Source organism: Eleutherodactylus coqui, chromosome 12 (assembly GCF_035609145.1).
Source record: "Eleutherodactylus coqui strain aEleCoq1 chromosome 12, aEleCoq1.hap1, whole genome shotgun sequence".
Taxonomy (NCBI): Eukaryota; Metazoa; Chordata; class Amphibia; order Anura; family Eleutherodactylidae; genus Eleutherodactylus; species Eleutherodactylus coqui.
Window position 1 is genome coordinate 37,811,841 of NC_089848.1, and position 14,366 is coordinate 37,826,206.

The 14,366-nt window shown below is 45.9% G+C and overlaps 1 protein-coding gene across 1 annotated transcript in view; it reads right to left on the reverse strand.

Annotated features, from left to right (window-relative positions):
• Window positions 1–14,366, reverse strand: part of VWC2 (von Willebrand factor C domain containing 2) — a 320,493-nt gene that overhangs the window by 269,813 nt on the left and 36,314 nt on the right. The window lies entirely within an intron of this gene.

Here is a 14,366-nt window from a genome sequence, read left to right on the forward strand (position 1 = left end):
GCCTTTTCTTTTAGGTACTCCTGGATGGCATCTCTTAGAAACCCTTCAAGCTTTTTGAATATCAGCACCACATTGGCTATGTGCCAATCCAGCGGAACAGACTCCATTACTGAGTCCTTAGACAGACCCTTGTTTACTTTAGTCCCAAAGGAAATAGGATATTGAGTCTATAAATCCACATCGGTGGAGCATATACCGTTTGATATTGAGAAAAGGTTCAACTTTCTAAAAAAAAGTGAAATATATTGTATTTGTAGACCCGATACTCTATTTCTTTTGGGACTAAAGGAAAGCCTTGAAAATCAGTTCAATTGAAATCCAAACATAAAAAATATTTCATAAAGGAGGAAACAAAAAAGTATATATATATATGTGTGTGTGTGTGTTTTTTTACTGTTTACTGCCCTGCTATCTAATTTATTCTTTGAATCACTAATACAAATATACACCTTTAACCTGTCTTTTTTCATTTCATCATCCAACCTCCGATCCGTTCTTTTACAACCAGACTAGAGATGAGCGAGCGTACTCGGAAAAGCACTACTTGCTCGAGTAATTTGCTTTATCCGAGTATCGCTGTGCTCGGGTCTGAAGATTCGGGTGCCGGCACGGAGCGGGGAGCTGCAGGGGAGAGCGGGGAGGAACGGAGGTAAGATCTTTCTCTCCCTCTCTCCCGCCCGCTCTCCCCTGCTCCCCGCTGCGACTCACCTGTCAGCCGCAGCGGCACCCGAATCTTCAGGGACGAGCACTGAGATACTCGGATAAAGCAAATTACTCGAGCGAGTAGTGCTTTTCCGAGTACGCTCGCTCATCTCTAAACCAGACCTACAACAGTATCACAGGTCACATCGCTTGGATCCCTCTGTGCATGAGCAGTCTTTATTCTTGAAGAACTCCCGCTGCTGCAGACGGCTGTATATTCCGCCCGAGCTCTGCAGCTAGCACCCTGCAGCATGAATGTAAGGAATCTTCTACTCCAAGAGCCCTCCAGGTATTCCCCCGCTTAGTGATACAGCATCTCCGCACCTGAGATTCCTCCAGTCCCTCTGCGAGCCATTCCATCTGTCCCTGCGGTTAAACTGAATTCTTTGTATTCCCTCTCGCTCGCTTCAGTGATTTTTTGAATGGTAATCGTCCCATGTAAAAGCACCTTTACACACTTGGGCATCGGTCACACAAGCGGTTTTTCCGCACATGAATAAGTCTCGCAAAAAGATCGCCCATCACTTGTGGAAACGATTGCAGGAACGGGTGAATTCCAGCTATTTGAAGTAGCCCGCTCACACAATTAGAGGTGCATGTTTTCCAGCTCCCATAGGAGTCTATGGAACGCACACCTGAAAGATAGGACAGGTCCTATGTTTGTACGCACCACGGACCTTGGATGCAAGATGCACTCGCATGTCCTTTCTTTGGCAGGTGTGAGTATTTTGCGTGTCTAAAAATCGTTCATGTGAACGCTTCTATAGGAACCCATTGGTGCTCTTTTCACACGCCTATTCATGCGTGGAAGAAACGCTTCTGTGACCGAGGCCTTAAAAAACAGCATACTTTAAAAAGCAGCGCACAGTACAGCAGGTACACTCACTTATGTTGGCTTTATCGTATAGTATATGAAATATTTAGGCCTCATGTCCACGGGGGCAGGTCCGCAGCGGGTCACCCGCACGCGTCATCCGCGCCCCATGGGGATGCATTGGACGCCTGCAGGTAATTAAATACCAGCGGTGTCATTTTCCCTTAAGGCGCCGATTGCGTGTGTGGGAAAACACCCGCAGCATGCTCCATTTTAGTGCGAGTCTCCTGCAGGCTTCTATTGAAGCCTATGGAAGCCGTCCGGATTTGCGGCACACCCGCAGCTGAATTCCTGCTCTCCGGAGCGGGAGCATGGGAGAGCAGGAGTTCAAAAAAAAGAAAGAGTGCACGGCGCATGCGCGCAGCACACTGCCGGCGTGCCGAGTACATCCGCCGGGCTGAAGAAAAAAGATCCGACTGCGACGGAGGGGAGATCCACAGCATCCGGACAGGTAAGTAATTCTTATTTTTAGGCCTCATGTCCGCGGGAAAGGAGGGACCCGCTGCGGGATTCTGCATGAAGAATCCGCGGCAGGCCCGATTTCCCCGTGGACATGAGGCCTTAAGCTTCCTCCCTGTTTTGAAAGGACACAGAAGTTCCACAGATGCAATTTATCACACCCTGATTGAGTAACCCCACCCCTAATTAATCACCTGTGCAAAGCAATGGGGCCTGAAACCCCAAAGCAGATTATATGTGCTTTAAAATATAACAATGTTACCCTCCAATATGTCCCACAATAAAATGTATTTAATCTCTGGGAAAAAAGACAATAAAGCGCAATGTATAAACTAAAAGATGACTATAGCGTGATGTAAAACCAATCTGCACTCAGCCATTCCACTACTCCTAATTTACACACTTTAGGAAGCAGCTCGCACACTCACCAAGGATTGCTATAGCTCTTATCTGTAAAGCTCCTCCTCTGTTGAGTGTAGACTAGGGAGAGGGGGGTAAGCTCCTCCACACACATCAATGGGCAGTTTATCTCCCTTCAGAACAAAACGAGTACAAAATTGGTCTGGCTGACCTCAGTCTGAGGGCTCTTTCACACGAGCGTATATCAGCCGAGTTTTCAGGACCAGACGATATATATGATACCCATCTAAGGCATTGGTTTCCGATGCATCAGATCAGATTGGCGTATTCCTGATGTGTAAAAATGTCCAGCTGGCAATGATAGCGCATACGGTGTGCATTCTGGATGGTCGTTTTTACACCGGCCAGGAAAGATAGTTCTGGAACTATCTTTTCCAGCCAGAATATGGCCATTGCCATAGACTCCTACGGGAGCCTATGACAGCTGCCGGAGAAGGGAGGTGGGAGGGAGTTTAGCAGTGTCTGCAATGGGAGGGGGCGGGGCAGGAGGGGCGTAAGCTAGTGTGCTAAGCTCCCACCCCCTCCCATTGCTGGCAGCCGAGAAGGGGCAGAGAGGGGGCAGGAGTTTTGCATACTAGCTCCCACCCCATCCTGCCCCCCTTCCCTTGCCGACAGCCGATGAGAGGACGGAGAGGGGGAGGCAGTATATGCGCCGCAGCCTCGGCCATCTGAACGGTTATTTAAACCGGAGTTGCAGCCGTGACTTGGTCACGGCTGCCTCTCGTTCACACAATATTTTGCCGTGCAGTGGCAGTGACACCGCTGGTTAAAAATCTTCATGCCCGTGTAAAAGAGCCCTGACATGTAGGACCACCTTAAAGTTAAATGGAAAAGAAGATGGAAGAATGCAACCAAAGAATTCGTGAACTGGTCGTTGTCTAGAGCTCATTCGTATGTTCACCAGAGACCACTTAACTGAAAGAATCTGTCAGGATGATTATTTTCAAGGCTCAATGCAGCTCATCTCCGAAAGGAACAAAAGGCATCCTTACCTCTCCAGGACAATCCTTGACAGAGGGTCCTTTTACATGGAGCAACTAATCATTGGAATGAGCGAACAATAACCGAGTTGTCTGCTTTCAGATGATGTCCCTTTACACACACAGATAATTGTTTACATTCGTTTGCTGCTGTTTTTGTCATTGGTCATTCAGTCCATTGTTGGTTTGTCAGAGGAGTCTGGAAATGCCTGGGAATGGCCTGCAAACGACCAAACGATCGCCTCATACACAAAAGGACTCAAATAATGATTCCTATGCCTGCATAAAATGAACAACAAACGATAAGTGAATGAATTATCGCTCATTGATTAATCATTGGCCGCTCTTAAACGGAACCATCAGCGTTCATTATCGCACGATTCAACAAATATTTGAACGATCATCGTTCCATGTAAAAGGGCCTTGAAGGTCGGCCAATCACCAGGAACATGAAATGTCTCGCAGATACAGGTGAAAAAGGCAGGATCTGCAAGCAAGATGTCTAATGTCCAGGGCCGGCCGTCCTCATCGCACCTGCAGGTATAAAGTACATCTTGTAGGGAAGGCTAAGGGCCTGCAGTGTGAACATACATCCGCTGGGTCTGTGGCATCCAGTCAGTGTGATTGGCATAACATGGAACTATTTTGTTTGTATGTTGAGGATCCAACTGAGATCAGATAGACAAGTTACAATGCCATTTCTCAAGCCGAAAAGCACCACATCATCTAGAAGAACATATAGACGAAGTGTAACCCAGACGGGGAATTCATCAGTAATACTGGTAACTGGTAATGCACAGCGGCCATCGGTTCTGCACTAGTGGGAATCTGTTAGAGCTGCACATCATTCTGCTGGGAGATAAAGCACTGAATGTATATAGATGGGACTGAAAGAATCACAGCTTAGCAAATGGACGGAGGAAAAGTGACCAAAAGTGAGTAGAAGCCAACAACATGTAAGGGGGGTGGGAACCGTAAACCGAGAGTAGATAGTCGAATGCTATTACTGCCGGAGGGGGTTTGAAGAGATGACATAATACAGTATAGTTAGTAAATACTAAGCGATAATGTAAACGAAAGGAAGGGACTTAATGTTCAGTTTAGTGAGAGGCGTTCTGTTATTATGTAAATACGACTTTATATCGAGAGGAATATTGAGGATCGTCACATGAAATGCTGCGATGTTTGTTGCATAACTGCAGAGGTTTGTGGGGGTGTATAATCCAACGGGCCCATCTAGTTGCTGCCATTTATTAGGAGGACGAGACAACAACTGACAGTTATATAATCAAGATTGACCATGCAATAGTCTCTGTTGTGGTCCCTATGAACATTGGGTCTGGTCCCAATCCCAATTACAGTAGCCATGTCTTTGGTATTCCTTACTGGGTACCATACTGACCAGAACACGTACATTAGATGGATGAACAGTAGGGCAGGTCTTCCCTACAGGGTCATACCTGTTGTCATATGAGGCGAGATGTGGTGCACGAGTGTTGGATGTTTTTCCTGCGCTGGTGAAGTGCACAAGAGATGCAAGAGGTCCAACCACAAACTTGACATGGCCTGTAGTCATCTGCTGCAAGAGGAGCGCTGTGATGCCTGTTGTAGAAGAGGCTGGGTGCAGATGGAACATATGAGCTGAGTGAAATCTCTGAAGCAGCTACAGTCACTATGGTCAGTGACCCCTGAATTGCTGAAGACAGAGAGAGAGAGGGAGCCTTACACTAAAGAGACTGCGAGTACTAGTCAATGTCAACTGCTGACTGTCCACAGAGTAAACGCCTGAGGAGTAGTTAAAAAGTCTGCAAGTTAGAGACTGAAAACAAAAAGAGACTGTGAATACAAAGCAACTGTGTTGTATGCTGCATGGGTAGCGAAACTGAGAGTGCGTCGGAAGTACAGGATACAGTATAGATATATAACGAGACTGTAAAGATACTCGTTATTAGTAGGATTTATAGTACCAGTGTTTCTGGCGGCGCAATGCGCCACTTACTAATGTCATATATAGTGAAAGGGACTGGAGTTGGTCAAAATATTTCTGTGCAAATAGTAAGTTATTGCCATTATTTGCAATTTTGCTGAACAGTGCAATCACCTATGAATAAGAAAACGTCAGTAAATGTACAAAATAGCAACACCGATACGGCGACATGTAAACCTGTGAGCATTCCGAAGGGACACAAACAGTGTTTCTGGCCACTTACTAATATACCCTGTAAGGAATTGGAGCTGGTACAAATATTTCTGTGCAAATATAGTAACCTATTGGCATTATGGACAATTTTCCAGAACATTGCAAACAGCGATCTACGAACTTCAGCAGCTCGCTGAGGAGACATGTTGGCTCATAGCTTTCGCATATCTGCTGCACGAGATCTGCAAACGTCAGCTGGTTGCTGAGGTTACACCGTGGCTTGTCACTGTGTCACGTAAGCTGCATTAGCTTCACGGCGGAAATGAACCCTCTGTGGTGACATGTTTGCACGACAGCGACTGTTTGTTTCATCACTGGACAGTGGTTGACGATTAGATGAAGGCTGAACTAATGTTGGCGGCATTAGCACTGGAGATGACATGATATCACATTCAGGAGATGTGAAGATTGTGGTGAAGGACTATGCTTCAATGTTGTTGATTAGTATACACTGCCAGCTATGTGTGTGGACATTTGTGAGGTGTCATTTATTGGAGTCTCCACACAGGTGTGCAGCTGTCTCACAACCAGCCACCAACTGCCAGACTGCGTATTGCTGTATCCATAGCAACTGAGGCCTACTGTCAGGCTCTGTATTTTATATATGCTTTAGAACCTGTGATGATGTCCCACCATCATGTGATTAGGGGGAGGAGCATGTAAAGCACTCACACACACACTCACGGACAAGTGGTCATTAGTACTTTGATTGTACTTGATTTTGGCAAGTCGGCAAAATGTTGCCAATATTCCAGAGTCTGTGTTGTTGAGTGTTCTGGATTGTATCACCAAGTTTTTCAAAACCATGTTACTATATTTGGAAACCATATGCTACTATTGATTCCTGTACCTCTATTCAGCTGTCAAGTAAACACTTATAATTTACCACAATGAGTGCTCGTCTCGTAACCAACTCTGCATGTGGGGCCACAAACATATTGCAAAATATACATATTTTGTAGAGTTGGAAGGGACCTCCAGGGTCATTGGGTCCAACCCTCTGCTCAATGCAGGATCACTAAATCATCCCAGACAGATGTCTGTCCCTTCTCTGAACACTTCCATTGAAGGAGAACTCACCATCTCCCGTGGCAACCTGTTCAGCTCATTCATCACCCTCATAGAGTCTTTTATATTCCTTATTTTGGGTGAATACTACCTAAAAGTTCTACTTTACTTTAAAGACATTGTCCAAAAATGATGTTTAAGTACTATCAAACGCATACTAGCTAGAGTAGAACCAAACATGTTTTTCGAACACATTGTATCTAGCTTCATAGGTTAAGTTGCTAGTAATGCTTACCCATTTACAATGACTCTTACATAATTACACATAACTCATTATATTTGGCTCGTGATTGCTTTCTCTTTCTCCAGTATTGGCTGATTGACTGACTATGTTGTTCTGCTCCACTAAAACACAACTTTAATCAGCAGCTGCATATTCTAAATGAAATCTAAGGTTGTCTGAAAACAGCCCCTGTTTTATCCCATGCCCGTCCCCTATTCTTTACACTGCAGTTTGGTTTGCTTCTTTTGGTTGCTGTGTATAAACACAAGTGCAGCCGTCCATTACAACAACATAGTGAATACAGTATGAACTGCTCATCCGGTAGCTGGCATGAATATATTAATTCACATAACTATGGCTGGGTGCTGTCGGAGAATTTGGGCACAAAAAAAACATAGGACGGCACACAGACACTGCATACATGAGGCTGCCCTACATACATGAGGCTGTCCTACATACATGAGGCTGTCCTACGTACGTGAGGCTGTCCTACGTACACGAGGCTGTCCTACGTACACGAGGCTGTCCTACGTACACGAGGCTGTCCTACGTACACGAGGCTGTCCTACAAACACGAGGCTGTTCTACGTACATGAAGCTGTCCTACGTACATGAGGCTGTCCTACGTACACGAGGCTGTCCTACGTACATGGGGCTGTCCTACGTACACGAGGCTGTCCTACGTACATGAGGCTGTCCTACGTACATGAAGCTGTCCTACATACGTGGGGCTGTCCTACGTACACGAGGCTGTCCTACGTAAACGAGGCTGTTCTACGTACATGAAGCTGTCCTACATATGTGGGGCTGTCCTACATACATGAAGCTGTCCTACGTTCATGAGGCTGTCCTACATACATGAAGCTGTCCTACGTACACGAGGCTATCCTCCATACATGAGACTGTCCTACGTACATGAGGCTGTCCTACGTACTTGAGGCTGTTCTACATACATGAGGCTGTCCTACGTACATGAGGCTATCCTACGTACATGAGGCTGTCCTACATAATTGAGGCTGCCTACGTACATGAGGCTGTCTTACGTACATGAGGCTGTCCTATGTACACGAGGCTGTCCTATGTACATGAAGCTGTCCTACGTACATGAGGCTGTCCTACGTACATGAGGCTGTCCTACGTACATCAGGCTGTCCTACATACATGAAGCTGTCCTACGTACAGGAGGCTGTTCTACATACATGAGGCTGTCCTACATACACAAAGCTGTCCCACATACATGAGGCTGTCCTACGTACACGAGGCTGTTCTACGTACATGAAGCTGTCCTACATACGTGGGGCTGTCCTACGTACACGAGGCTGTCCTACGTACATGACGCTGTCCTACATACATGAGGCTGTCCTACGTACATGAGGCTGTCCTACATACTTGAGGCTGTCCTACGTACTTGAGGCTGTCCTACGTACATGAGGCTGTCCTACATACATGAAGCTGTCCTAAGTACATGAGGCTGTCCTACATACATGAAGCTGTCCTATGTACACGAGGCTGTCCTCCATACATGAGACTGTCCTACATACATGAGGCTGTCCTACGTACTTGAGGCTGTCCTGCGTACTTGAGGCTGTCCTACATACATGAGGCTGTCCTACGTACATGAGGCTGTCCAATGTACATGAGGCTGTCCTATGTACATGAAGCTGTCCTACGTACATGAGGCTGTCCTCCATAAATGAGGCTGTCCTACGTACATGAGGCTGTCCTACATACATGAGGCTGTCCTACATACATGAAGCTGTCCTATGTACACGAGGCTGTCCCACATACATGAGGCTGTCCTACGTACACGAGGCTGTCCTACGTACACGAGGCTGTTCTACGTACATGAAGCTGTCGTACATACGTGGGGCTGTCCTACGTACATGACGCTGTCCTACATACATGAGGCTGTCCTACGTACATGAGGCTGTCCTACGTACTTGAGGCTGTCCTATGTACATGAGGCTGTCCTACGTACTTGAGGCTGTCCTACGTATAGGAGGCTGTCCTACATACATGAAGCTGTCCTAAGTACATGAGGCTGTCCTACATACATGAAGCTGTCCTACGTACATGAGGCTGTCCTACGTACATGAGGCTGTCCTACATACATGAGGCTGTCCTACATACATGAGGCTGTCCTACGTACATGAGGCTGTCCTACATACATGAAGCTGTCCTACGTACACGAGGCTGTTCAACATACGTGGGGCTATCCTACGTACACGAGGCTGTCCTACGTATATGAGGCTGTCCTACGTACATGAGGCCGTCCTACGTACATAAGGCTGTCCTACATACATGAAGCTCATGTCCTAAGTACATGAGGCTGTCCTACATACATAAAGCTGTCCTACATGAGGCTGTCCTACGTACATGAGGCAGTCCTACGTACATGAGGCTGTCCTACATACATGAGGCTGTCTTACGTACATTAGGCTGTCCTACATACATGAAGCTGTCCTACGTACACAAGGCTGTCCTACATACATGAGGCTGTTCTACGTACACGAGGCTGTCTTACGTACATGACGCTGTCCTACATACATGAGGCTGTCCTACGTACATGAGGCTGTCCTACGTACTTGAGGTTGTCCTACGTACATGAGGCTGTCCTATGTACATGAAGCTGTCCTAAGTACATGAGGCTGTCCTACATACATAAAGCTGTCCTACGTACACGAGGCTGTCCTCCATACATGAGACTGTCCTACGTACATGAGGCTATCCTACGTACATGAAGCTGTCCTACATACATGAGGCTGTCCTACGTACATAAGGCTGTCCTACGTACATGAGGCTGTCTTATGTACACGAGGCTGTCCTATGTACATGAAGCTGTCCTACGTACATGAGGCTGTCCTACATGCATGAAGCTGTCCTACGTACATGAGGCTGTCCTACATACATGAGGCTGTCCTACATACATGAGGCTGTTCTACGTACATGAGGCTGTCCTATGCACATGAGGCTCTCCTACATACATGAAGCTGTCCTACGTACATGACACTGTCCTACGTACTTGAGGCTGTCCTACATACATGAGGCTGTCCTACGTACATGAGGCTGTCCTACGTACATGAGGCTGTCCTACGTACATGAAGCTGTCCTACATACAGGAGGCTGTCCTACATACATGAGGCTGTTCTACGTACATGAGGCTGTCCTACATACATGAAGCTGTCCTACATACATGAGGCTGTCCTACATACATGAACCTGTCCTACATACATGAGGCTTTGACATTGTGTCTCTCTACATGAATATTAATCACGACAGGGGGATTGATGCTGTAAGAAAACGATTACCTATCACCGATATGTCTAATCGGAGCTTGTCTTTCCTACTCACCTTATTGGAAGAGGTTCTCAATTAGAACTATTTCCTATTTGGTGATAGGATCTATCGCCAAAAAAGAGGTACCACTATGGGGTCCAATATGGCCCCCACATATGCGAACCTTTACATGGATGACGTTGAAACCAGCCACATATATACCTCCCCAAGCTGGACCTTTGTCCAGTCTTGGTGGAGGTATATTGACGATATTTTCTTTATTTGGACTGGATCAGAGGAACAATTAAATCTGTTCCATCGTGAGTTGAATGATATTTATCCGGAACTAAAATTTACTCTGGTATATTCAAGAACACAAGTACAGTTCCTGGATGTTATGGTGTCTAACATAGATGGATGTTTAACAACAGATCTATATGTTAAGTCCACCGATAGAAACAATCTTTTGTTTTTTGACAGCTTCCACCCACCACAGATGATGAGGTCATTACCTTGGAGCCAGCTACTCAGGGTAAGACGTATTGTGGACAATAGGTACTGTATATTGATCAGAGACTTGCACAGATGTGGGAGAAATTTGTGTCCAGAGGCTACCCTGAGTGGCTGGTTCTGAAGTTAAATGAGAGGGTGAAACGTGTTGAACGTGACTCCCTCTTATCTTATACACGCACAACTAGGAAAAAACTCGAGAGGATTCCTTTTGTTAGTACGTACAGTCCTGTGAGTGGGAGAATTGCCCAAATCCTACGTAAGCATTGGCCAATGTTATCCAATGGTCATCCGGAAATTACGGAATTTGGTTCCCCCCCATTAATGTCATACCGTAGGGGGAGGAACCTAAAAGACTCTTTGGTAAAGACAGCTCCACCTCCTTTACCAGACGCTCGTGTTTCTGGTAAATCTGGTAATTTTGCCTGCCTTAATTGCGCAGGATGTAATAACCTTATTAAGGGAAACAGCTTTACACATCCAAGGACAGGTAAGAAATATGATATCAAAAGCAGATACTCATGTAATACATCGTATGTAGTTTACTTAATTAGCTGCCCCTGCGGATTGATGTACATAGGTGAGACGATACAGGATGTCAAATCCAGAATAAGTAAACACAAAGTACCGTTAGAACAGGTAGAACGGATTTCCCGGTAGCGAAGCATTTCAAAGAGGCTGGCCATTCGGTCAGTCAATTACGCTACTGGGTAATAGACCATGTTCCGGTAGATGTAAGAGGTGGAGACAGATTAAGGAGACTAAAATATCTTGAATTGAAATGGATTTTTGAACTGGAAACCTTACCCCCCATCTTTAACAACGGTGGAGGGCTTTTCATGCGCATTGCTGGATACTCTGTTGGTTGTTGCTCTTTAAAGAAAATTTTCATATTGCTTCTTTGGCTTTCATCTGTATATAATGCCCATTAACTTCTTTTATATACATTAGTTGCTAATACTATGTATATTTTTATATATTTTTAGAATATAATCTTGCATTTTCTTGTTTTTTGGTTTGACAGGTTGTTCGGCGGTGGCTGTCGTTTCACCATTCCTGCGATTTGATCGAGTCCGGTTCTGATGTGTTCTGCAGCTTTTGTTACTACTCCTGAACCCAGTACTAACAATAATAAAAGAGTTTTTCTTTATCCTTGTTTTTGTGATGTAAACACTAAATATATACATAAGCAGTTAATTGGGTGTATGGCTCTTTAATTAAGATTATTTAGGGGGTACCCTGTTGATTAGCATCTAAACGTAAGCCCAATGTTATATTTGAACACATTTTAAGAGTGGTACTATGTATCTAGATGCATCATATCAATGGTGCATCTCCTTTTAGTTATTAATGCAATACCATTTTCTCTCATATGGATTATATGTTTGTATATCACATGAAAGAACATCGGGATACCTTTTGATAGAGAACAAATACTCAGGTGATTGTATAAACATCGGTATACATCGTCACAGAGGTCACATGAATATGCATGTATGTGATGTTGTGGGGTGTAACTAATAGGGGGCGTGGCTACACGGTGCTCTCTAGACACTGTGATATGTCCTGGAGCTGTAATCCCCATAGTAAAGCAGGTACGGCTGCATGAATGGGAGGTCACATGACCGGTCATGTGACCACGCTGTGCGTGATGACGCGGAGCGTGATGAACGTAATGCGGGCATTCCTGGAGGTGGATCCCTTCAGGGTAATGGATGCCCTTTTTTGTGACGTTCTGGATGCTGGAGTAGACGCTGCAGGATGACGTGGACAGCGTGATGCAGACGGTGGTGCGACAAACACTTGCTGAACACCTGTAAGGTATTTGTTTTTAATTATATGTGGGTGGTTGTCTCATTGGTGATTGGCTAGTGTCACTATTTAATGCGGTCATGTCCAGTTTGTGCATATGCTTGACAAAGATCACAGCAGGTGATCGAAACGTCGCGTCTCTGAATTGTGGATTACGAATAAAAAGTCCTTATATGGATTCTATCTGGTAAGAAGCTCCATTCCACTGTGCTGCCTCTCTAGCACCATTTCTACGTACATGAGGCTGTCCTACGTACACGAGGCTGTCCTACGTACACGAGGCTGTCCTACGTACATGAGGCCGTCCTACGTACACGAGGCTGTCCTACGTACATGAGGCTGTCCTACGTACACGAGGCTGTCCTACGTACATGAGGCTGTCCTACATACATGAAGCTGTCCTACATACATGAGGCTGTCCTACATACATGAGGCTGTCCTACGTACACGAGGCTGTCCTACGTACACGAGGCTGTCCTACGTACATGAGGCTGTCCTACGTACACGAGGCTGTCCTACGTACATGAGGCTGTCCTACGTACATGAGGCTGTCCTACATACATGAGGCTGTCCTACGTACATGAGGCTGTCCTACGTACATGAGGCTGTCCTACATACATGAAGCTGTCCTACATACATGAGGCTGTCCTACGTACACGAGGCTGTCCTACTTACACGAGGCTGTCCTACGTACATGAGGCTGTCCTACGTACATGAGGCTGTCCTATGTACATGAGGCTGTCCTATGTACATGAGGCTGTCCTACATACATGAGGCTGTCCTACGTACATGAGGCTGTCCTACATACATGAGGCTGTCCTACATACATGAAGCTGTCCTACGTACATGAGGCTGTCCTACATACATGAGGCTGTCCTACATACATGAAGCTGCCCTACGTACATGAGGCTGTCCTACATACAGGAAGCTGTCCTACGTACACGAGGCTGTCCTACGTACACGAGGCTGTCCTACATACATGAGGCTGTCCTACGTATATGAGGCGGTCCTACATACATGAAGCTGTCCTACATACATGAGGCTGTCCTACGTACACGAGGCTGTCCTACGTACACGAGGCTGTCCTACATACATGAGGCTGTCCTACGTACATGAGGCTGTCCTACGTACATGAGGCTATCCTACGTACATGAAGCTGTCCTACGTACATGAGGCTGTCCTACGTACACGAGGCTGTCCTACGTACATGAAGCTGTCCTACATACATGAGGCTGTCCTACCTACATGAGGCTGTCCTACGTACATGAGGCTGTCCTACGTACATGAGGCTGTCCTACATACATGAAGCTGTCCTACCTACATGAGGCTGTCCTACGTACATGAGGCTGTCCTACGTACATGAGGCTGTCCTACGTACACGAAGCTGTCCTACGTACACGAGGCTGTTCTACGTACATGAGGCTGTCCTACATACATGAAGCTGTCCTACGTACACGAGGCTGTTCTACATACATGAGGCTGTCCTACATACATGAAGCTGTGCTACGTACATGAGGCTGTCCTACATACATGAAGCTGTCCTACGTACATGAAGCTGTCCTACGTACATGAGGCTGTCCTACGTACATGAGGCTGTCCTACATACATGAGGCTGTCCTACATACATGAAGCTGTCCTACGTATACGAGGCTGTTCTACATACATGAGGCTGTCCTACATACATGAAGCTATCCTACATACATGAAGCTGTCCTACATACACAAGGCTGTCCTACGTACATGTACTGAACGTCCATGAAAGCGAATGAGAATAGCCCATGCATTGATAACCTTCACATGGACCACTGGTCTGTTAGTGAAACCCCCCATGTGATAGTGTCAC